Source organism: Lissotriton helveticus, chromosome 4_1, assembly GCF_964261635.1.
Source record: "Lissotriton helveticus chromosome 4_1, aLisHel1.1, whole genome shotgun sequence".
NCBI lineage: Eukaryota > Metazoa > Chordata > Amphibia > Caudata > Salamandridae > Lissotriton > Lissotriton helveticus.
In genome coordinates, this window is record NC_136063.1 from 970,115,506 (window position 1) to 970,138,216 (window position 22,711).

General features: G+C 32.9%; 21 non-coding genes across 21 annotated transcripts; all 21 read left to right on the forward strand.

The window, feature by feature from the left end:
* Positions 1-8: 8 nt before the first annotated feature.
* Positions 9-82, forward strand: TRNAI-AAU (transfer RNA isoleucine (anticodon AAU)). The gene has a single exon. It is a non-coding gene; the product is annotated as a tRNA-Ile (tRNA).
* A 580-nt stretch (positions 83-662) lies between these two features.
* On the forward strand, positions 663-736 carry TRNAI-AAU (transfer RNA isoleucine (anticodon AAU)). The gene has a single exon. It is a non-coding gene; the product is annotated as a tRNA-Ile (tRNA).
* Positions 737-1,524: 788 nt separating this feature from the next.
* On the forward strand, positions 1,525-1,598 carry TRNAI-AAU (transfer RNA isoleucine (anticodon AAU)). The gene has a single exon. It is a non-coding gene; the product is annotated as a tRNA-Ile (tRNA).
* A 1,444-nt stretch (positions 1,599-3,042) lies between these two features.
* On the forward strand, positions 3,043-3,116 carry TRNAI-AAU (transfer RNA isoleucine (anticodon AAU)). The gene has a single exon. It is a non-coding gene; the product is annotated as a tRNA-Ile (tRNA).
* Positions 3,117-4,557: 1,441 nt separating this feature from the next.
* On the forward strand, positions 4,558-4,631 carry TRNAI-AAU (transfer RNA isoleucine (anticodon AAU)). The gene has a single exon. It is a non-coding gene; the product is annotated as a tRNA-Ile (tRNA).
* A 789-nt stretch (positions 4,632-5,420) lies between these two features.
* On the forward strand, positions 5,421-5,494 carry TRNAI-AAU (transfer RNA isoleucine (anticodon AAU)). Its single transcript has one exon. It is a non-coding gene; the product is annotated as a tRNA-Ile (tRNA).
* A 580-nt stretch (positions 5,495-6,074) lies between these two features.
* Positions 6,075-6,148, forward strand: TRNAI-AAU (transfer RNA isoleucine (anticodon AAU)). Its single transcript has one exon. It is a non-coding gene; the product is annotated as a tRNA-Ile (tRNA).
* A 351-nt stretch (positions 6,149-6,499) lies between these two features.
* Positions 6,500-6,573, forward strand: TRNAI-AAU (transfer RNA isoleucine (anticodon AAU)). The gene has a single exon. It is a non-coding gene; the product is annotated as a tRNA-Ile (tRNA).
* Positions 6,574-8,015: 1,442 nt separating this feature from the next.
* On the forward strand, positions 8,016-8,089 carry TRNAI-AAU (transfer RNA isoleucine (anticodon AAU)). The gene has a single exon. It is a non-coding gene; the product is annotated as a tRNA-Ile (tRNA).
* A 1,443-nt stretch (positions 8,090-9,532) lies between these two features.
* Positions 9,533-9,606, forward strand: TRNAI-AAU (transfer RNA isoleucine (anticodon AAU)). The gene has a single exon. It is a non-coding gene; the product is annotated as a tRNA-Ile (tRNA).
* Positions 9,607-11,049: 1,443 nt separating this feature from the next.
* TRNAI-AAU (transfer RNA isoleucine (anticodon AAU)) lies at positions 11,050-11,123 on the forward strand. Its single transcript has one exon. It is a non-coding gene; the product is annotated as a tRNA-Ile (tRNA).
* Positions 11,124-11,913: 790 nt separating this feature from the next.
* On the forward strand, positions 11,914-11,987 carry TRNAI-AAU (transfer RNA isoleucine (anticodon AAU)). Its single transcript has one exon. It is a non-coding gene; the product is annotated as a tRNA-Ile (tRNA).
* A 579-nt stretch (positions 11,988-12,566) lies between these two features.
* TRNAI-AAU (transfer RNA isoleucine (anticodon AAU)) lies at positions 12,567-12,640 on the forward strand. Its single transcript has one exon. It is a non-coding gene; the product is annotated as a tRNA-Ile (tRNA).
* A 1,443-nt stretch (positions 12,641-14,083) lies between these two features.
* On the forward strand, positions 14,084-14,157 carry TRNAL-AAG (transfer RNA leucine (anticodon AAG)). The gene has a single exon. It is a non-coding gene; the product is annotated as a tRNA-Leu (tRNA).
* Positions 14,158-14,947: 790 nt separating this feature from the next.
* TRNAI-AAU (transfer RNA isoleucine (anticodon AAU)) lies at positions 14,948-15,021 on the forward strand. Its single transcript has one exon. It is a non-coding gene; the product is annotated as a tRNA-Ile (tRNA).
* Positions 15,022-15,600: 579 nt separating this feature from the next.
* On the forward strand, positions 15,601-15,674 carry TRNAI-AAU (transfer RNA isoleucine (anticodon AAU)). Its single transcript has one exon. It is a non-coding gene; the product is annotated as a tRNA-Ile (tRNA).
* Positions 15,675-17,117: 1,443 nt separating this feature from the next.
* Positions 17,118-17,191, forward strand: TRNAI-AAU (transfer RNA isoleucine (anticodon AAU)). The gene has a single exon. It is a non-coding gene; the product is annotated as a tRNA-Ile (tRNA).
* A 580-nt stretch (positions 17,192-17,771) lies between these two features.
* Positions 17,772-17,845, forward strand: TRNAI-AAU (transfer RNA isoleucine (anticodon AAU)). Its single transcript has one exon. It is a non-coding gene; the product is annotated as a tRNA-Ile (tRNA).
* Positions 17,846-18,635: 790 nt separating this feature from the next.
* On the forward strand, positions 18,636-18,709 carry TRNAI-AAU (transfer RNA isoleucine (anticodon AAU)). The gene has a single exon. It is a non-coding gene; the product is annotated as a tRNA-Ile (tRNA).
* Positions 18,710-20,805: 2,096 nt separating this feature from the next.
* On the forward strand, positions 20,806-20,879 carry TRNAI-AAU (transfer RNA isoleucine (anticodon AAU)). The gene has a single exon. It is a non-coding gene; the product is annotated as a tRNA-Ile (tRNA).
* Positions 20,880-21,883: 1,004 nt separating this feature from the next.
* On the forward strand, positions 21,884-21,957 carry TRNAI-AAU (transfer RNA isoleucine (anticodon AAU)). Its single transcript has one exon. It is a non-coding gene; the product is annotated as a tRNA-Ile (tRNA).
* The last annotated feature ends 754 nt before the right edge of the window (positions 21,958-22,711 follow it).

A 22,711-nucleotide genomic window follows, 5' to 3' on the forward strand; every position in this document is an offset into this window, starting at 1 on the left:
TGCAAAATGGCCTGTTAGCTCAGATGGTTAGAGCGTGGTGCTAATAACGCCAAGGTCACAGGTTCGATTCCTGTACAGGCCAAGTTTAATTGTTTGAAAAAAGATTAATTTTTCTAGTGTCTCATTTTGGACTGTTTATCTCCTTGAATCACACGCTGCTTGAAGGATTGGATGGAATCAGTAGCATTTCATCATCTGCTAATTCTTCAAAAATATTCTATATATTTAGTGAGCCTATTAGTTTAGTCTGTTAGAGCATGAAGTTAAAAACGCAAAGGACATAATTTCAATCAGTCTCCAAGCCAATACTTGATTCTCCTTTAATGTTGAAAATATATGTATTTTCTTCTGTATCATGTTTACCTCTATATTTCCTTTGCGCAGAAGCTGATAGAATGATTAGATGAATCAATTAAATATAGGTGATGAATATTTATTTATTGCTAAACCACGTGGAAAAAACGTTAGTGGTTCAAAATTCTAACACTAAGTATGGAAATCTCTTTTGTATTGCAATTTTTTTGAAGTCATATTAGTTTCTTCATGTTGATAATATGAAAGTTAATTCATATTAAACAGCTGAAATTAAGCTTTCCAAATCTCCCGGTTGAACTATCATTAGCACTGCTTCCTGTGCTGGTCCTCCAGCAGATGTGCAAATTGGCCTGTTAGCTCAGTTGGTTAGAGTGTGGTGCTAATAACGCCAAGGTCACAGGTTCGATCCCTGTACAGGCCAAGTTTAATTCTATGAAAAAAGATGACTTTTTCTTTTGTCTCATTTTGGACTGTTTATCTCCTTGGATCAAACGCTGCTTGAAGGATTGGATGAATACATTTGATATAATTATAGAATTAATTACTATTCTTAAAGCGCCTGGAATATCTATTAATGGTTCTAAGTTCTAACGCCCAGTAACTAAATCTCTTATTTATTGCAATTTATTGAGATCATTTTTGTTTAGTCTTGTTGATAATATATAAAGATACTATGAATGTAAACAGCTGAATATAAGCTTTCCAACTATCCCGGATTAACAATCAGTAGGACTTCATCATCTGCTTCATCTTCAGTAGTATGCTATATATTTAGTGACTCTATTAGTTTAGTCTGTTAGAGCATGAAGTTAAAAACGCCAAGGACATACTTTCAATCAGTCTCCAAGCCAATACTTGATGCTCCTTTAATGTTGAAAATAGATGTATTTTCTACTGTATCATGTTTATCTCTATATTTCCTTTGAGGAGAAGCTGATAAAATGATTAGATGAATCAATTCAATATAGGTGATGAATATTTATTTATTGCTTAACCACATGGAAAAAACGTTAATGGTTCTAAGTTCTAACACTAAGTATGTAAATCTCTTGTATTGTAATTTTTTTTAAGTCATATTAGTTTCTTCATGTTGATAATATATAACAATAACTTCATGGTAAACTGCTGAAATTAAGCTTTCCAAATCTCCTGGGTTAACTATCATTTGCCCTTCTTCATTTGCTGGACCTCCAGGTAGTTGTGCAAAATGGCCTGTTAGCTCAGATGGTTAGAGCGTGGTGCTAATAACGCCAAGGTCACAGGTTCGATCCCTGTACAGGCCAAGTTTAATTCTTTGAAAAAAGATTAATTTTTCTAGTGTCTCATTTTGGACTGTTTATCTCCTTGGATCAAACGCTGCTTGAAGGATTGGATGAATACATTTGATATAATTATAGAATTAATTACTATTCTTAAAGCGCCTGGAATATCTATTAATGGTTCTAAGTTCTAACGCCAAGTAACTAAATCTCTTATTTATTGCAATTTAGTGAGATCATTTTTGTTTAGTCTTGTTGATAATATATAAAGATACTATGAATGTAAACAGCTGAATATAAGCTTTCCAACTATCCCGGATTAACAATCAGTAGGACTTCATCATCTGCTTAATCTTCAGTAGTATGCTATATATTTAGTGACTCTATTAGTTTAGTCTGTTAGAGCATGAAGTTGAAAATGCCAAGGACATACTTTCAATCAGTCTCCAAGCCAATACTTGATGCTCCTTTAATGTTGAAAACAGATGTATTTTCTACTGTATCATGTTTATCTCTATATTTCCTTTGAGGAGAAGCTGATAAAATGATTAGATGATTCAATTCAATATAGGTGATGAATATTTATTTATTGCTTAACCACATGGAAAAAACGTTAATGTTCTAAGTTCTAACACAAAGTATGAAAATCTCTTTTGTATTGTAATTTTTTTTAAGTCATATTAGTTTCTTCATGTTGATAATATATAACAATAACTACATGGTAAACTTCTGAAATTAAGCTTTCCAAATCTCCTGGGTTAACTATCATTTGCCCTTCTTCATTTGCCTGACCTCCAGGTAGATGTGCAAAATGGCCTGTTAACTCAGATGGTTAGAGCGTGGTGCTAATAACGCCAAGGTCACAGGTTCAATTCCTGTACAGGCCAAGTTTAATTGTTTGAAAAAAGATTAATTTTTCTAGTGTCTCATTTTGGACTGTTTATCTCCTTGAATCACACGCTGCTTGAAGGATTGGATGGAATCAGTAGCATTTCATCATCTGCTAATTCTTCAAAAGTATTCTATATATTTAGTGAGCCTATTAGTTTAGTCTGTTAGAGCATGAAGTTAAAAACGCAAAGGACATAATTTCAATCAGTCTCCAAGCCAATACTTGATTCTCCTTTAATGTTGAAAATATATGTATTTTCTTCTGTATCATGTTTACCTCTATATTGCCTTTGCGCAGAAGCTGATAGAATGATTAGATGAATCAATTAAATATAGGTGATGAATATTTATTTATTGCTAAACCACGTGGAAAAAACGTTAGTGGTTCAAAATTCTTACACTAAGTATGGAAATCCCTTTTGTATTGCAAATTTTTTTGAAGTCATATTAGTTTCTTCATGTTGATAATATGAAAGTTAATTCATATTAAACAGCTGAAATTAAGCTTTCCAAATCTCCCGGTTAAACTATCATTAGCACTGCTTCCTGTGCTGGTCCTCCAGAAGATGTGCAAATTGGCCTGTTAGCTCAGTTGGTTAGAGCGTGGTGCTAATAACGCCAAGGTCACAGGTTCGATCCCTGTACAGGCCAAGTTTAATTCTTTGAAAAAGATTAATTTTTCTTGTGTCTCATTTTGGACTGTTTATCTCCTTGGATCAAACGCTGCTTGAAGGACTGGATGAATACATTTGATATAATTATAGAATTAATTACTATTCTTAAAGCGCCTGGAATATCTATTAATGGTTCTAAGTTCTAACGCCAAGTAACTAAATCTCTTATTTATAGCAATTTATTGAGATCATTTTTGTTTAGTCTTGTTGATAATATATAAAGATACTATGAATGTAAATAGCTGAATATAAGCTTTCCAACTATCCCGGATTAACAATCAGTAGGACTTCATCATCTGCTTCATCTTCAATAGTATGCTATATATTTAGTGACTCTATTAGTTTAGTCTGTTAGAGCATGAAGTTAAAAACGACAAGGACATACTTTCAATCAGTCTCCAAGCCAATACTTGATGCTCCTTTAATGTTGAAAATAGATGTATTTTCTACTGTATCATGTTTATCTCTATATTTCCTTTGAGGAGAAGTTGATAAAATGATTAGATGAATCAATTCAATATAGGTGATTAATATTTATTTATTGCTTAACCACATGGAAAAAACGTTAATGGTTATAAGTTCTAACACTAAGTATGAAAATCTCTTTTGTATTGTAATTTTTTTTAAGTCATATTAGTTTCTTCATGTTGATAATATATAACAATAACTTCATGGTAAACTGCTGAAATTAAGCTTTCCAAATCTCCTGGGTTAACTATCATTTGCCCTTCTTCATTTGCTGGACCTCCAGGTAGTTGTGCAAAATGACCTGTTAGCTCAGATGGTTAGAGCGTTGTGCTAATAACGCCAAGGTCACTAGTTCGATCCCTGTACAGGCCAAGTTCAATTGTTTGAACAAATATGAATTTTTCTTGTGTCTCATTTTGGACTGTTTATCTCCTTGAATCACACGCTGCTTGAAGGATTGGATGGAATCAGTAGCATTTCATCATCTGCTAATTCTTCAAAAGTATTCTATATATTTAGTGAGCCTATTAGTTAGTCTGTTAGAGCATGAAGTTAAAAACGCAAAGGACATAATTTCAATCAGTCTCCAAGCCAATACTTGATTCTCCTTTAATGTTGAAAATAGATGTATTTTCTCTGTATCATGTTTACCTCTATATTTCCTTTGCGCAGAAGCTGATAGAATGATTAGATGAATCAATTGTATGTAGGTGATGAATATTTATTTATTGCTAAACCACGTGGAAAAAACGTTAGTGGTTCAAAATTCTAACACTAAGTGTGGAAATCTCTTTTGTATTGCAATTTTTTTGAAGTCATATTAGTTTCTTCATGTTGATAATATGAAAGTTAATTCATATTAAACAGCTGAAATTAAGCTTTCCAAATCTCCCGGTTGAACTATCATTAGCACTGCTTCGTGTGCTGGTCCTCCAGAAGATGTGCAAATTGGCCTTTTAGCTCAGTTGGTTAGAGCGTGGTGCTAATAACGCCAAGGTCACAGGTTCGATCCCTGTACAGGCCAAGTTTAATTCTTTGAAAAAAGATTAATTTTTCTTGTGTCTCATTTTGGACTGTTTATCTCCTTGGATCAAACGCTGCTTGAAGGACTGGATGAATACATTTAATATAATTATAGAATTAATTACTATTCTTAAAGCGCTTGGAATATCTATTAATGGTTCTAAGTTCTAACGCCAAGTAACTAAATCTCTTATTTATAGCAATTTATTGAGATCATTTTTGTTTAGTCTTGTTGATAATATATAAAGATACTATGAATGTACACAGCTGAATATAAGCTTTCCAACTATCCCGGATTAACAATCAGTAGGACTTCATCATCTGCTTCATCTTCAATAGTATGCTATATATTTAGTGACTCTATTAGTTTAGTCTGTTAGAGCATGAAGTTAAAAACGACAAGGACATACTTTCAATCAGTCTCCAAACCAATACTTGATGCTCCTTTAATGTTGAAAATAGATGTATTTTCTACTGTATCATGTTTATCTCTATATTTCCTTTGAGGAGAAGCTGATAAAATGATTAGATGAATCAATTCAATATAGGTGATGAATATTTATTTATTGCTTAACCACATGGAAAAAATGTTAATGGTTCTAAGTTCTAACACTAAGTATGTAAATCTCTTTTGTATTGTAATTTTTTTAAGTCATATTAGTTTCTTCATGTTGATAATATATAACAATAACTTCATGGTAAACTGCTGAAATTAAGCTTTCCAAATCTCCTGGGTTAACTATCATTTGCCCTTCTTCATATGCTGGACCTCTAGCTAGCTGTGCAAAATGGCCTGTTAGCTCAGATGGTTAGAGCGTGGTGCTAATAACGCCAAGGTCACAGGTTCGATCCCTGTACAGGCCAAGTTTAATTGTTTGAACAAAGATGAATTTTTCTTGTGTCTCATTTTGGACTGTTTATCTCCTTGAATCACACGCTGCTTGAAGGATTGGATGGAATCAGTAGCATTTCATCATCTGCAAATTCTTCAAAAGTATTCTATATATTTAGTGAGCCTATTAGTTTAGTCTGTTAGAGCATGAAGTTAAAAACGCAAAGGACATAATTTCAATCAGTCTCCAAGCCAATACTTGATGCTCCTTTAATGTTGAAAATAGATGTATTTTCTTCCGTATCATGTTTACCTCCATATTTCCTTTGCGCAGAAGCTGATAGAATGATTAGATGAATCAATTGAATATAGGTGATGAATATTTATTTATTGCTAAACCACGTGGAAAAAACGTTACTGGTTCAAAATTCTAACACTAAGTATGGAAATCTCTTTTGTATTGCAATTTTTTTGAAGTCATATTAGTTTCTTCATGTTGATAATATGAAAGTTAATTCATATTAAACAGCTGAAATTAAGCTTTCCAAATCTCCCGGTTGAACTATCATTAGCACTGCTTCCTGTGCTGGTCCTCCAGAAGATGTGCAAATTGGCCTGTTAGCTCAGTTGGTTAGAGCGTGGTGCTAATAACGCCAAGGTCACAGGTTTGATCCCTGTACAGGCCAAGTTTAATTCTTTGAAAAAAGATGAATATTTCTTGTGTCTCATTTTGGACTGTTTATCTCCTTGGATCAAACGCTGCTTGAAGGATTGGATGAATACATTTGATATATTTATAGAATTAATTACTATTCTTAAAGCGCCTGGAATATCTATTAATGGTTCTAAGTTCTAACACTAAGTATGAAAATCTCTTTTGTATTGTAATTTTTTTTAAGTCATATTAGTTTCTTCATGTTGATAATATATAACAATAACTTCATGGTAAACTGCTGAAATTAAGCTTTCCAAATCTCCTGGGTTAACTATCATTTGCCCTTCTTCATTTGCTGGACCTCCAGGTAGTTGTGCAAAATGGCCTGTTAGCTCAGATGGTTAGAGCGTGGTGCTAATAACGCCAAGGTCACAGGTTCGATCCCTGTACAGGCCAAGTTTAATTGTTTGAAAAAAGATTAATTTTTCTAGTGTCTCATTTTGGACTGTTTATCTCCTTGAATCACACGCTGCTTGAAGGATTGGATGGAATCAGTAGCATTTCATCATCTGCTAATTCTTCAAAAGTATTCTATATATTTAGTGAGCCTATTAGTTTAGTCTGTTAGAGCATGAAGTTAAAAACGCAAAGGACATAATTTCAATCAGTCTCCAAGCCAATACTTGATTCTCCTTTAATGTTGAAAATAGATGTATTTTCTCTGTATCATGTTTACCTCTATATTTCCTTTGCGCAGAAGCTGATAGAATGATTAGATGAATCAATTGAATATAGGTGATGAATATTTATTTATTGCTAAACCACGTGGAAAAAACGTTAGTGGTTCAAAATTCTAACACTAAGTGTGGAAATCTCTTTTGTATTGCAATTTTTTTGAAGTCATATTAGTTTCTTCATGTTGATAATATGAAAGTTAATTCATATTAAACAGCTGAAATTAAGCTTTCCAAATCTCCCGGTTGAACTATCATTAGCACTGCTTCGTGTGCTGGTCCTCCAGAAGATGTGCAAATTGGCCTTTTAGCTCAGTTGGTTAGAGCGTGGTGCTAATAACGCCGAGGTCACAGGTTCGATCCCTGTACAGGCCAAGTTTAATTCTTTGAAAAAAGATTAATTTTTCTTGTGTCTCATTTTGGACTGTTTATCTCCTTGGATCAAACGCTGCTTGAAGGACTGGATGAATACATTTAATATAATTATAGAATTAATTACTATTCTTAAAGCGCTTGGAATATCTATTAATGATTCTAAGTTCTAACGCCAAGTAACTAAATCTCTTATTTATAGGAATTTATTGAGATCATTTTTGTTTAGTCTTGTTGATAATATATAAAGATACTATGAATGTAAACAGCTGAATATAAGCTTTCCAACTATCCCGGATTAACAATCAGTAGGACTTCATCATCTGCTTCATCTTCAATAGTATGCTATATATTTAGTGACTCTATTAGTTTAGTCTGTTAGAGCATGAAGTTAAAAACGACAAGGACATACTTTCAATCAGTCTCCAAACCAATACTTGATGCTCCTTTAATGTTGAAAATAGATGTATTTTCTACTGTATCATGTTTATCTCTATATTTCCTTTGAGGAGAAGCTGATAAAATGATTAGATGAATCAATTCAATATAGGTGATGAATATTTATTTATTGCTTAACCACATGGACATTTTTTTAATGGTTCTAAGTTCTAACACTAAGTATGTAAATCTCTTTTGTATTGTAATTTTTTTAAGTCATATTAGTTTCTTCATGTTGATAATATATAACAATAACTTCATGGTAAACTGCTGAAATTAAGCTTTCCAAATCTCCTGGGTTAACTATCATTTGCCCTTCTTCATATGCTGGACCTCCAGCTAGCTGTGCAAAATGGCCTGTTAGCTCAGATGGTTAGAGCGTGGTGCTAATAACGCCAAGGTCACAGGTTCGATCCCTGTACAGGCCAAGTTTAATTCTTTGAAAAAAGATTAATTTTTCTAGTGTCTCATTTTGGACTGTTTATCTCCTTGGATCAAACGCTGCTTGAAGGATTGAATGAATACATTTGATATAATTATAGAATTAATTACTATTCTTAAAGCGCCTGGAATATCTATTAATGGTTCTAGGTTCTAACGCCAAGTAACTAAATCTCTTATTTATTGCAATTTAGTGAGATCATTTTTGTTTAGTCTTGTTGATAATATATAAAGATACTATGAATGTAAACAGCTGAATATAAGCTTTCCAACTATCCCGGATTAACAATCAGTAGGACTTCATCATCTGCTTCATCTTCAGTAGTATGCTATATATTTAGTGACTCTATTAGTTTAGTCTGTTAGAGCATGAAGTTGAAAATGCCAAGGACATACTTTCAATCAGTCTCCAAGCCAATACTTGATGCTCCTTTAATGTTGAAAACAGATGTATTTTCTACTGTATCATGTTTATCTCTATATTTCCTTTGAGGAGAAGCTGATAAAATGATTAGATGAATCAATTCAATATAGGTGATGAATATTTATTTATTGCTTAACCACATGGAAAAAACGTTAATGTTCTAAGTTCTAGCACAAAGTATGAAAATCTCTTTTGTATTGTAAGTTTTTTTTAAGTCATATTAGTTTCTTCATGTTGATAATATATAACAATAACTTCATGGTAAACCTCTGAAATTAAGCTTTCCAAATCTCCTGGGTTAACTATCATTTGCCCTTCTTCATTTGCCTGACCTCCAGGTAGATGTGCAAAATGGCCTGTTAGCTCAGATGGTTAGAGCGTGGTGCTAATAACGCCAAGGTCACAGGTTCGATTCCTGTACATGCCAAGTTTAATTGTTTGAAAAAAGATTAATTTTTCTAGTGTCTCATTTTGGACTGTTTATCTCCTTGAATCACACGCTGCTTGAAGGATTGGATGGAATCAGTAGCATTTCATCATCTGCTAATTCTTCAAAAGTATTCTATATATTTAGTGAGCCTATTAGTTTAGTCTGTTAGAGCATGAAGTTAAAAACGCAAAGGACATAATTTCAATCAGTCTCCAAGCCAATACTTGATTCTCCTTTAATGTTGAAAATAGATGTATTTTCTTCTGTATCATGTTTACCTCTATATTTCCTTTGTGCAGAAGCTGATAGAATGATTAGATGAATCAATTAAATATAGGTGATGAATATTTATTTATTGCTAAACCACGTGGAAAAACGTTAGTGGTTCAAAATTCTTACACTAAGTATGGAAATCCCTTTTGTATTGCAATTTTTTTGAAGTCATATTAGTTTCTTCACGTTGATAATATGAAAGTTAATTCATATTAAACAGCTGAAATTAAGCTTTCCAAATCTCCCGGTTAAACTATCATTAGCACTGCTTCCTGTGCTGGTCCTCCAGAAGATGTGCAAATTGGCCTGTTAGCTCAGTTGGTTAGAGCGTGGTGCTAATAACGCCAAGGTCACAGGTTCGATCCCTGTACAGGCCAAGTTTAATTCTTTGAAAAAGATTAATTTTTCTTGTGTCTCATTTTGGACTGTTTATCTCCTTGGATCAAACGCTGCTTGAAGGACTGGATGAATACATTTGATATAATTATAGAATTAATTACTATTCTTAAAGCGCCTGGAATATCTATTAATGGTTCTAAGTTCTAACGCCAAGTAACTAAATCTCTTATTTATAGCAATTTATTGAGATCATTTTTGTTTAGTCTTGTTGATAATATATAAAGATACTATGAATGTAAATAGCTGAATATAAGCTTTCCAACTATCCCGGATTAACAATCAGTAGGACTTCATCATCTGCTTCATCTTCAATAGTATGCTATATATTTAGTGACTCTATTAGTTTAGTCTGTTAGAGCATGAAGTTAAAAACGACAAGGACATACTTTCAATCAGTCTCCAAGCCAATAATTGATGCTCCTTTAATCTTGAAAATAGATGTATTTTCTACTGTATCATGTTTATCTCTATATTTCCTTTGAGGAGAAGCTGATAAAATGATTAGATGAATCAATTCAATATAGGTGATGAATATTTATTTATTGCTTAACCACATGGAAAAAACGTTAATGGTTCTAAGTTCTAACACTAAGTATGAAAATCTCTGTTGTATTGTAATTTTTTTTAAGTCATATTAGTTTCTTCATGTTGATAATATATAACAATAACTTCATGGTAAACTGCTGAAATTAAGCTTTCCAAATCTCCTGGGTTAACTATCATTTGCCCTTCTTCATTTGCTGGACCTCCAGGTAGTTGTGCAAAATGACCTGTTATCTCAGATGGTTAGAGCGTGGTGCTAATAACGCCAAGGTCACTAGTTCGATCCCTGTACAGGCCAAGTACAATTGTTTGAACAAATATGAATTTTTCTTGTGTCTCATTTTGGACTGTTAATCTTCTTGAATCACACGCTGCTTGAAGGATTGGATGGAATCAGTAGCATTTCATCATCTGCTAATTCTTCAAAAGTATTCTATATATTTAGTGAGCCTATTAGTTTAGTCTGTTAGAGCATTAAGTTAAAAACGCAAAGGACATAATTTCAATCAGTCTCCAAGCCAATATTTGAAGCTCCTTTAATGTTGAAAATAGATGTATTTTCTTCTGTATCATGTTTACCTCCATATTTCCTTTGCGCAGAAGCTGATAGAATGATTAGATGAATCAATTGAATACAGGTGATGAATATTTATTTATTGCTAAACCACGTGGAAAAAACGTTACTGGTTCAAAATTCTAACACTAAGTATGGAAATCTCTTTTGTATTGCAATTTTTTTGAAGTCATATTAGTTTCTTCATGTTGATAATATGAAAGTTAATTCATATTAAACAGCTGAAATTAAGCTTTCCAAATCTCCCGGTTGAACTATCATTAGCACTGCTTCCTGTGCTGGTCCTCCAGAAGATGTGCAAATTGGCCTGTTAGCTCAGTTGGTTAGAGCGTGGTGCTAATAACGCCAAGGTCACAGGTTCGATCCCTGTACAGGCCAAGTTTAATCCTTTGAAAAAAGATGAATTTTTCTTGTGTCTCATTTTGGACTGTTTATCTCCTTGGATCAAACGCTGCTTGAAGGATTGGATGAATACATTTGATATAATTATAGAATTAATTACTATTCTTAAAGCGCCTGGAATATCTATTAATGGTTCTAAGTTCTAACGCCCAGTAACTAAATCTCTTATTTATTGCAATTTATTGAGATCATTTTTGTTTAGTCTTGTTGATAATATATAAAGATACTATGAATGTAAACAGCTGAATATAAGCTTTCCAACTATCCCGGATTAACAATCAGTAGGACTTCATCATCTGCTTCATCTTCAGTAGTATGCTATATATTTAGTGACTCTATTAGTTTAGTCTGTTAGAGCATGAAGTTAAAAACGCCAAGGACATACTTTCAATCAGTCTCCAAGCCAATACTTGATGCTCCTTTAATGTTGAAAATAGATGTATTTTCTACTGTATCATGTTTATCTCTATATTTCCTTTGAGGAGAAGCTGATAAAATGATTAGATGAATCAATTCAATATAGGTGATGAATATTTATTTATTGCTTAACCGCATGGAAAAAACGTTAATGGTTCTAAGTTCTAACACTAAGTATGAAAATCTCTTTTGTATTGTAATTTTTTTTAAGTCATATTAGTTTCTTCATGTTGATAATATATAACAATAACTTCATGGTAAACTGCTGAAATTAAGCTTTCCAAATCTCCTGGGTTAACTATCATTTGCCCTTCTTCATTTGCTGGACCTCCAGGTAGTTGTGCAAAATGGCCTGTTAGCTCAGATGGTTAGAGCGTGGTGCTAATAACGCCAAGGTCACAGGTTCGATCCCTGTACAGGCCAAGTTTAATTGTTTTAAAAAAGATTAATTTTTCTAGTGTCTCATTTTGGACTGTTTATCTCCTTGAATCACACGCTGCTTGAAGGATTGGATGGAATCAGTAGCATTTCATCATCTGCTAATTCTTCAAAAGTATTCTATATATTTAGTGAGCCTATTAGTTTAGTCTGTTAGAGCATGAAGTTAAAAACGCAAAGGACATAATTTCAATCAGTCTCCAAGCCAATACTTGATTCTCCTTTAATGTTGAAAATAGATGTATTTTCTCTGTATCATGTTTACCTCTATATTTCCTTTGCGCAGAAGCTGATAGAATGATTAGATGAATCAATTGAATATAGGTGATGAATATTTATTTATTGCTAAACCACGTGGAAAAAACGTTAGTGGTTCAAAATTCTAACACTAAGTGTGGAAATCTCTTTTGTATTGCAATTTTTTTGAAGTCATATTAGTTTCTTCATGTTGATAATATGAAAGTTAATTCATATTAAACAGCTGAAATTAAGCTTTCCAAATCTCCCGGTTGAACTATCATTAGCACTGCTTCGTGTGCTGGTCCTCCAGAAGATGTGCAAATTGGCCTTTTAGCTCAGTTGGTTAGAGCGTGGTGCTAATAACGCCAAGGTCACAGGTTCGATCCCTGTACAGGCCAAGTTTAATTCTTTGAAAAAAGAATAATTTTTCTTGTGTCTCATTTTGGACTGTTTATCTCCTTGGATCAAACGCTGCTTGAAGGACTGGATGAATACATTTAATATAATTATAGAATTAATTACTATTCTTAAAGCGCTTGGAATATCTATTAATGGTTCTAAGTTCTAACGCCAAGTAACTAAATCTCTTATTTATAGCAATTTATTGAGATCATTTTTGTTTAGTCTTGTTGATAATATATAAAGATACTATGAATGTAAACAGCTGAATATAAGCTTTCCAACTATCCCGGATTAACAATCAGTAGGACTTCATCATCTGCTTCATCTTCAATAGTATGCTATATATTTAGTGACTCTATTAGTTTAGTCTGTTAGAGCATGAAGTTAAAAACGACAAGGACATACTTTCAATCAGTCTCCAAACCAATACTTGATGCTCCTTTAATGTTGAAAATAGATGTATTTTCTACTGTATCATGTTAATCTCTATATTTCCTTTGAGGAGAAGCTGATAAAATGATTAGATGAATCAATTCAATATAGGTGATGAATATTTATTTATTGCTTAACCACATGGAAAATTTTTTAATGGTTCTAAGTTCTAACACTAAGTATGTAAATCTCTTTTGTATTGTAATTTTTTTAAGTCATATTAGTTTCTTCATGTTGATAATATATAACAATAACTTCATGGTAAACTGCTGAAATTAAGCTTTCCAAATCTCCTGGGTTAACTATCATTTGCCCTTCTTCATTTGCTGGACCTCCAGGTAGTTGTGCAAAATGACCTGTTAGCTCAGATGGTTAGAGCGTGGTGCTAATAACGCCAAGGTCACTAGTTCGATCCCTGTACAGGCCAAGTTCAATTGTTTGAACAAATATGAATTTTTCTTGTGTCTCATTTTGGACTGTTAATCTTCTTGAATCACACGCTGCTTGAAGGATTGGATGGAATCAGTAGCATTTCATCATCTGCTAATTCTTCAAAAGTATTCTATATATTTAGTGAGCCTATTAGTTTAGTCTGTTAGAGCATTAAGTTAAAAACGCAAAGGACATAATTTCAATCAGTCTCCAAGCCAATATTTGAAGCTCCTTTAATGTTGAAAATAGATGTATTTTCTTCTGTATCATGTTTACCTCCATATTTCCTTTGCGCAGAATCTGATAGAATGATTAGATGAATCAATTGAATACAGGTGATGAATATTTATTTATTGCTAAACCACGTGGAAAAAACGTTACTGGTTCAAAATTCTAACACTAAGTATGGAAATCTCTTTTGTATTGCAATTTTTTTGAAGTCATATTAGTTTCTTCATGTTGATAATATGAAAGTTAATTCATATTAAACAGCTGAAATTAAGCTTTCCAAATCTCCCGGTTGAACTATCATTAGCACTGCTTCCTGTGCTGGTCCTCCAGAAGATGTGCAAATTGGCCTGTTAGCTCAGTTGGTTAGAGCGTGGTGCTAAGAACGCCAAGGTCACAGGTTCGATCCCTGTACAGGCCAAGTTTAATTCTTTGAAAAAAGATGAATTTTTCTTGTGTCTCATTTTGGACTGTTTATCTCCTTGGATCAAACGCTGCTTGAAGGATTGGATGAATACATTTGATATAATTATAGAATTAATTACTATTCTTAAAGCGCCTGGAATATCTATTAATGGTTCTAAGTTCTAACGCCCAGTAACTAAATCTCTTATTTATTGCAATTTATTGAGATCATTTTTGTTTAGTCTTGTTGATAATATATAAAGATACTATGAATGTAAACAGCTGAATATAAGCTTTCCAACTATCCCGGATTAACAATCAGTAGGACTTCATCATCTGCTTCATCTTCAGTAGTATGCTATATATTTAGTGACTCTATTAGTTTAGTCTGTTAGAGCATGAAGTTAAAAACGCCAAGGACATACTTTCAATCAGTCTCCAAGCCAATACTTGATGCTCCTTTAATGTTGAAAATAGATGTATTTTCTACTGTATCATGTTTATCTCTATATTTCCTTTGAGGAGAAGCTGATAAAATGATTAGATGAATCAATTCAATATAGGTGATGAATATTTATTTATTGCTTAACCGCATGGAAAAAACGTTAATGGTTCTAAGTTCTAACACTAAGTATGAAAATCTCTTTTGTATTGTAATTTTTTTTAAGTCATATTAGTTTCTTCATGTTGATAATATATAACAATAACTTCATGGTAAACTGCTGAAATTAAGCTTTCCAAATCTCCTGGGTTAACTATCATTTGCCCTTCTTCATTTGCTGGACCTCCAGGTAGTTGTGCAAAATGGCCTGTTAGCTCAGATGGTTAGAGCGTGGTGCTAATAACGCCAAGGTCACAGGTTCGATCCCTGTACAGGCCAAGTTTAATTGTTTTAAAAAAGATTAATTTTTCTAGTGTCTCATTTTGGACTGTTTATCTCCTTGAATCACACGCTGCTTGAAGGATTGGATGGAATCAGTAGCATTTCATCATCTGCTAATTCTTCAAAAGTATTCTATATATTTAGTGAGCCTATTAGTTTAGTCTGTTAGAGCATGAAGTTAAAAACGCAAAGGACATAATTTCAATCAGTCTCCAAGCCAATACTTGATTCTCCTTTAATGTTGAAAATAGATGTATTTTCTCTGTATCATGTTTACCTCTATATTTCCTTTGCGCAGAAGCTGATAGAATGATTAGATGAATCAATTGAATATAGGTGATGAATATTTATTTATTGCTAAACCACGTGGAAAAAACGTTAGTGGTTCAAAATTCTAACACTAAGTGTGGAAATCTCTTTTGTATTGCAATTTTTTTGAAGTCATATTAGTTTCTTCATGTTGATAATATGAAAGTTAATTCATATTAAACAGCTGAAATTAAGCTTTCCAAATCTCCCGGTTGAACTATCATTAGCACTGCTTCGTGTGCTGGTCCTCCAGAAGATGTGCAAATTGGCCTTTTAGCTCAGTTGGTTAGAGCGTGGTGCTAATAACGCCAAGGTCACAGGTTCGATCCCTGTACAGGCCAAGTTTAATTCTTTGAAAAAATAATAATTTTTCTTGTGTCTCATTTTGGACTGTTTATCTCCTTGGATCAAACGCTGCTTGAAGGACTGGATGAATACATTTAATATAATTATAGAATTAATTACTATTCTTAAAGCGCTTGGAATATCTATTAATGGTTCTAAGTTCTAACGCCAAGTAACTAAATCTCTTATTTATAGCAATTTATTGAGATCATTTTTGTTTAGTCTTGTTGATAATATATAAAGATACTATGAATGTAAACAGCTGAATATAAGCTTTCCAACTATCCCGGATTAACAATCAGTAGGACTTCATCATCTGCTTCATCTTCAATAGTATGCTATATATTTAGTGACTCTATTAGTTTAGTCTGTTAGAGCATGAAGTTAAAAACGACAAGGACATACTTTCAATCAGTCTCCAAACCAATACTTGATGCTCCTTTAATGTTGAAAATAGATGTATTTTCTACTGTATCATGTTTATCTCTATATTTCCTTTGAGGAGAAGCTGATAAAATGATTAGATGAATCAATTCAATATAGGTGATGAATATTTATTTATTGCTTAACCACATGGAAAAAATTTTAATGGTTCTAAGTTCTAACACTAAGTATGTAAATCTCTTTTGTATTGTAATTTTTTTAAGTCATATTAGTTTCTTCATGTTGATAATATATAACAATAACTTCATGGTAAACTGCTGAAATTAAGCTTTCCAAATCTCCTGGGTTAACTATCATTTGCCCTTCTTCATATGCTGGACCTCTAGCTAGCTGTGCAAAATGGCCTGTTAGCTCAGATGGTTAGAGCGTGGTGCTAATAACGCCAAGGTCACAGGTTTGATCCCTGTACAGGCCAAGTTTAATTGTTTGAACAAAGATGAATTTTTCTTGTGTCTCATTTTGGACTGTTTATCTCCTTGAATCACACGCTGCTTGAAGGATTGGATGGAATCAGTAGCATTTCATCATCTGCAAATTCTTCAAAAGTATTCTATATATTTAGTGAGCCTATTAGTTTAGTCTGTTAGAGCATGAAGTTAAAAACGCAAAGGACATAATTTCAATCAGTCTCCAAGCCAATACTTGATGCTCCTTTAATGTTGAAAATAGATGTATTTTCTTCTGTATCATGTTTACCTCCATATTTCCTTTGCGCAGAAGCTGATAGAATGATTAGATGAATCAATTGAATATAGGTGATGAATATTTATTTATTGCTAAACCACGTGGAAAAAACGTTACTGGTTCAAAATTCTAACACTAAGTATGGAAATCTCTTTTGTATTGCAATTTTTTTGAAGTCATATTAGTTTCTTCATGTTGATAATATGAAAGTTAATTCATATTAAACAGCTGAAATTAAGCTTTCCAAATCTCCCGTTTGAACTATCATTAGCACTGCTTCCTGTGCTGGTCCTCCAGAAGATGTGCAAATTGGCCTGTTAGCTCAGTTGGTTAGAGCGTGGTGCTAATAACACCAAGGTCACAGGTTCGATCCCTGTACAGGCCAAGTTTAATTCTTTGAAAAAAGATGAATATTTCTTGTGTCTCATTTTGGACTGTTTATCTCCTTGAATCACACGCTGCTTGAAGGATTGGATGGAATCAGTAGCATTTCATCATCTGCAAATTCTTCAAAAGTATTCTATATATTTAGTGAGCCTATTAGTTTAGTCTGTTAGAGCATGAAGTTAAAAACGCAAAGGACATAATTTCAATCAGTCTCCAAGCCAATACTTGATGCTCCTTTAATGTTGAAAATAGATGTATTTTCTTCTGTATCATGTTTACCTCCATATTTCCTTTGCGCAGAAGCTGATAGAATGATTAGATGAATCAATTGAATATAGGTGATGAATATTTATTTATTGCTAAACCACGTGGAAAAAACGTTACTGGTTCAAAATTCTAACACTAAGTATGGAAATCTCTTTTGTATTGCAATTTTTTTGAAGTCATATTAGTTTCTTCATGTTGATAATATGAAAGTTAATTCATATTAAACAGCTGAAATTAAGCTTTCCAAATCTCCCGTTTGAACTATCATTAGCACTGCTTCCTGTGCTGGTCCTCCAGAAGATGTGCAAATTGGCCTGTTAGCTCAGTTGGTTAGAGCGTGGTGCTAATAACACCAAGGTCACAGGTTCGATCCCTGTACAGGCCAAGTTTAATTCTTTGAAAAAAGATGAATATTTCTTGTGTCTCATTTTGGACTGTTTATCTCCTTGGATCAAACGCTGCTTGAAGGATTGGATGAATACATTTGATATATTTATAGAATTAATTACTATTCTTAAAGCGCCTGGAATATCTATTAATGGTTCTAAGTTCTAACGCCAAGTAACTAAATCTTTTATTTATTGCAATTTATTGAGATCATTTTTGTTTAGTCTTGTTGATAATATATAAAGATACTATGAATGTAAACAGCTGAATATAAGCTTTCCAACTATCCCGGATTAACAATCATTAGGACTTCATCATCTGCTTCATCTTCAATAGTATGCTATATATTTAGTGACTCTATTAGTTTAGTCTGTTAGAGCATGAAGTTAAAAACGCCAAGGGCATACTTTCAATCAGTCTCCAAGCCAATACTTGATGCTCCTTTAATGTTGAAAATAGATGTATTTTCTACTGTATCATGTTTATCTCTATATTTCCTTTGAGGAGTAGCTGATAAAATGATTAGATGAATCAATTCAATATAGGTGATGAATATTTATTTATTGCTTAACCACATGAAAAAAACGTTAATGGTTCTAAGTTCTAACACTAAGTATGAAAATCTCTTTTGTATTGTATTTTTTTTTAAGTCATATTAGTTTCTGCATGTTGATAATATATAACAATAACTTCATGGTAAACTGCTGAAATTAAGTTTTCCAAATCTCCTGGGTTAACTATCATTTGCCCTTCTTCATTTGCTGGACCTCCAGGTAGTTGTGCTAAATGGCCTGTTAGCTCAGATGGTTAGAGCGTGGTGCTAATAACGCCAAGGTCACAGGTTCGATCCCTGTACAGGCCAAGTTCAATTGTTTGAACAAAGATGAATTTTTCTTGTGTCTCATTTTGGACTGTTAATCTTCTTGAATCACACGCTGCTTGAAGGATTGGATGGAATCAGTAGCATTTCATCAGCTGCTAATTCTTCAAAATGATTCTATATATTTAGTGAGCCTATTAGTTTAGTCTGTTAGAGCATGAAGTTAAAAACGCAAAGGACATGATTTCAATCAGTCTCCTAGCCAATATTTCAAGCTCCTTTAATGTTGAAAATAGATGTATTTTCTTCTGTATCATGTTTACATCCATATTTCCTTTGCGCAGAAGCTGATAGAATGATTAGATGAATCAATTGAATATAGGTGATGAATATTTATTTATTGCTAAACCACGTGGAAAAAACGTTACTGGTTCAAAATTCTAACACTAAGTATGGAAATCTCTTTTGTATTGCAATTTTTTTGAAGTCATATTAGTTTCTTCATGTTGATAATATGAAAGTTAATTCATATTAAACAGCTGAAATTAAGCTTTCCAAATCTCCCGGTTGAACTATCATTAGCACTGCTTCCTGTGCTGGTCCTCCAGAAGATGTGCAAATTGGCCTTTTAGCTCAGTTGGTTAGAGCGTGGTGCTAATAACGCCAAGGTCACAGGTTCGATCCCAGTACAGGCCAAGTTTAATTCTTTGAAAAAGATTAATTTTTCTTGTGTCTCATTGTGGACTGTTTATCTCCTTGGATCAAACGCTGCTTGAAGGACTGGATGAATACATTTGATATAATTATAGAATTAATTACTATTCTTAAAGCGCCTGGAATATCTATTAATGGTTCTAAGTTCTAACGCCAAGTAACTAAATCTCTTATTTATAGCAATTTATTGAGATCATTTTTATTTAGTCTTGTTGATAATATATAAAGATACTATGAATGTAAATAGCTGAATATAAGCTTTCCAACTATCCCGGATTAAAATCAGTAGGACTTCATCATCTGCTTCATCTTCAATAGTATGCTATATATTTAGTGACTCTATTAGTTTAGTATGTTAGAGCATGAAGTTAAAAACGACAAGGACATACTTTCAATCAGTCTCCAAGCCAATACTTGATGCTCCTTTAATGTTGAAAATAGATGTATTTTCTACTGTATCATGTTTATCTCTATATTTCCTTTGAGGAGAAGCTGATAAAATGATTAGATGAATCAATTCAATATAGGTGATGAATATTTATTTATTGCTTAACCACATGGAAAAAACGTTAATGGTTCTAAGTTCTAACATTAAGTATGAAAATCTCTTTTGTATTGTAATTTTTTTTAAGTCATATTAGTTTCTTCATGTTGATAATATATAACAATAACTTCATGGTAAACTGCTGAAATTAAGCTTTCCAAATCTCCTGGGTTAACTATCATTTGCCCTTCTTCATTTGCTGGACCTCCAGGTAGTGGTGCAAAATGACCTGTTAGCTCAGATGGTTAGAGCGTGGTGCTAATAACGCCACGGTCACTAGTTCGATCCCTGTACAGGCAAAGTTCAATTGTTTGAACAAATATGAATTTTTCTTGTGTCTCATTTTAGACTGTTAATCTTCTTGAATCACACGCTGCTTGAAGGATTGGATGGAATCAGTAGCATTTCATCATCTGCTAATTCTTCAAAAGTATTCTATATATTTAGTGAGCCTATTAGTTTAGTCAGTTAGAGCATTAAGTTAAAAACGCAAAGGACATAATTTCAATCAGTCTCCAAGCCAATATTTGAAGCTCCTTTAATGTTGAAAATAGATGTATTTTCTTCTGTATCATGTTTACCTCCATATTTCCTTTGCGCAGAAGCTGATAGAATGATTAGATGAATCAATTGAATATAGGTGATGAATATTTATTTATTGCTAAACCACGTGGAAAAAACGTTACTGGTTCAAAATTCTAACACTAAGTATGGAAATCTCTTTTGTATTGCAATTTTTTTGAAGTCATATTAGTTTCTTCATGTTGATAATATGAAAGTTAATTCATATTAAACAGCTGAAATTAAGCTTTCCAAATCTCCCGGTTGAACTATCATTAGCACTGCTTCCTGTGCTGGTCCTCCAGACAATGTGCAAATTGGCCTGTTAGCTCAGTTGGTTAGAGCGTGGTACTAATAACGCCAAGGTCACAGGTTCGATCCCTGTACAGGCCAAGTTTAATTCTTTGAAAAAAGATTAATTTTTCTTGTGTCTCATTTTGGACTGTTTATCTCCTTGGATCAAACGCTGCTTGAAGGATTGGATGAATACATTTGATATAATTATAGAATTAATTACTATTCTTAAAGCGCCTGGAATATCTATTAATGGTTCTAGGTTCTTACACTAAGTATGCAAATCTCTTTTGTATTGTAATTTTTTTTAAGTCATATTAGTTTCTTCATGTTGATAATATATAACAATAACTTCATGGTAAACTGCTGAAATTAAGCTTTCCAAATCTCCTGGGTTAACTATCATTTGCCCTTCTTCATTTGCTGGACCTCCAGGTAGTTGTGCAAAATGGCCTGTTAGCTCAGATGGTTAGAGCGTGGTGCTAATAACACCAAGGTCACAGGTTCGATCCCTGTACAGGCCAAGTTTAATTGTTTGAAAAAAGATTAATTTTTCTAGTGTCTCATTTTGGACTGTTTATCTCCTTGAATCACACGCTGCTTGAAGGATTGGATGGAATCAGTAGCATTTCATCATCTGCTAATTCTTCAAAAGTATTCTATATATTTAGTGAGCCTATTAGTTTAGTCTGTTAGAGCATGAAGTTAAAAACGCAAAGGACATAATTTCAATCAGTCTCCAAGCCAATACTTGATTCTCCTTTAATGTTGAAAATAGATGTATTTTCTCTGTATCATGTTTACCTCTATATTTCCTTTGCGCAGAAGCTGATAGAATGATTAGATGAATCAATTGAATATAGGTGATGAATATTTATTTATTGCTAAACCACGTGGAAAAAACGTTAGTGGTTCAAAATTCTAACACTAAGTGTGGAAATCTCTTTTGTATTGCAATTTTTTTGAAGTCATATTAGTTTCTTCATGTTGATAATATGAAAGTTAATTCATATTAAACAGCTGAAATTAAGCTTTCCAAATCTCCCGGTTGAACTATCATTAGCACTGCTTCGTGTGCTGGTCCTCCAGAAGATGTGCAAATTGGCCTTTTAGCTCAGTTGGTTAGAGCGTGGTGCTAATAACGCCAAGGTCACAGGTTCGATCCCTGTACAGGCCAAGTTTAATTCTTTGAAAAAAGATTAATTTTTCTTGTGTCTCATTTTGGACTGTTTATCTCCTTGGATCAAACGCTGCTTGAAGGACTGGATGAATACATTTAATATAATTATAGAATTAATTACTATTCTTAAAGCGCTTGGAATATCTATTAATGATTCTAAGTTCTAACGCCAAGTAACTAAATCTCTTATTTATAGGAACTTATTGAGATCATTTTTGTTTAGTCTTGTTGATAATATATAAAGATACTATGAATGTAAACAGCTGAATATAAGCTTTCCAACTATCCCGGATTAACAATCAGTAGGACTTCATCATCTGCTTCATCTTCAATAGTATGCTATATATTTAGTGACTCTATTAGTTTAGTCTGTTAGAGCATGAAGTTAAAAACGACAAGGACATACTTTCAATCAGTCTCCAAGCCAATACTTGATGCTCCTTTAATGTTGAAAATAGATGTATTTTCTACTGTATCATGTTTATCTCTATATTTCCTTCGAGGAGAAGCTGATAAAATGATTAGATGAATCAATTCAATATAGGTGATGAATATTTATTTATTGCTTAACCACATGGAAATTTTTTTAATGGTTCTAAGTTCTAACACTAAGTATGTAAATCTCTTTTGTATTGTAATTTTTTTTAAGTCATATTAGTTTCTTCATGTTGATAATATATAACAATAACTTCATGGTAAACTGCTGAAATTAAGCTTTCCAAATTTCCTTGGTTAACTATCATTTGCCCTT